Genomic DNA, 232 nt, shown 5'->3' on the forward strand with positions numbered 1-232 from the left:
GTGGTAGCTCAGTGGTTAAGGCGTCTATTGATCAGAAGGTTGTGTGTTAAAATCTCAGTGCTATTTGACTGCCTTTGTTGCGTTGTTGAGCAAGGCCCTTAACCCTTTTTATTCATAGAGCCATTCTGTGTTATATTTCTTACTTACAAGTATAACCTTTATACAGAGTCTTTCCAAAGACTCCTCTTTATACTGTAGCAAACAAGTTAAATACATTTTGACTCTGAAATTA

Source organism: Silurus aristotelis (genome assembly GCF_946808225.1).
Source record: "Silurus aristotelis genome assembly, chromosome: 10".
NCBI classification, from domain to species: Eukaryota; Metazoa; Chordata; class Actinopteri; order Siluriformes; family Siluridae; genus Silurus; species Silurus aristotelis.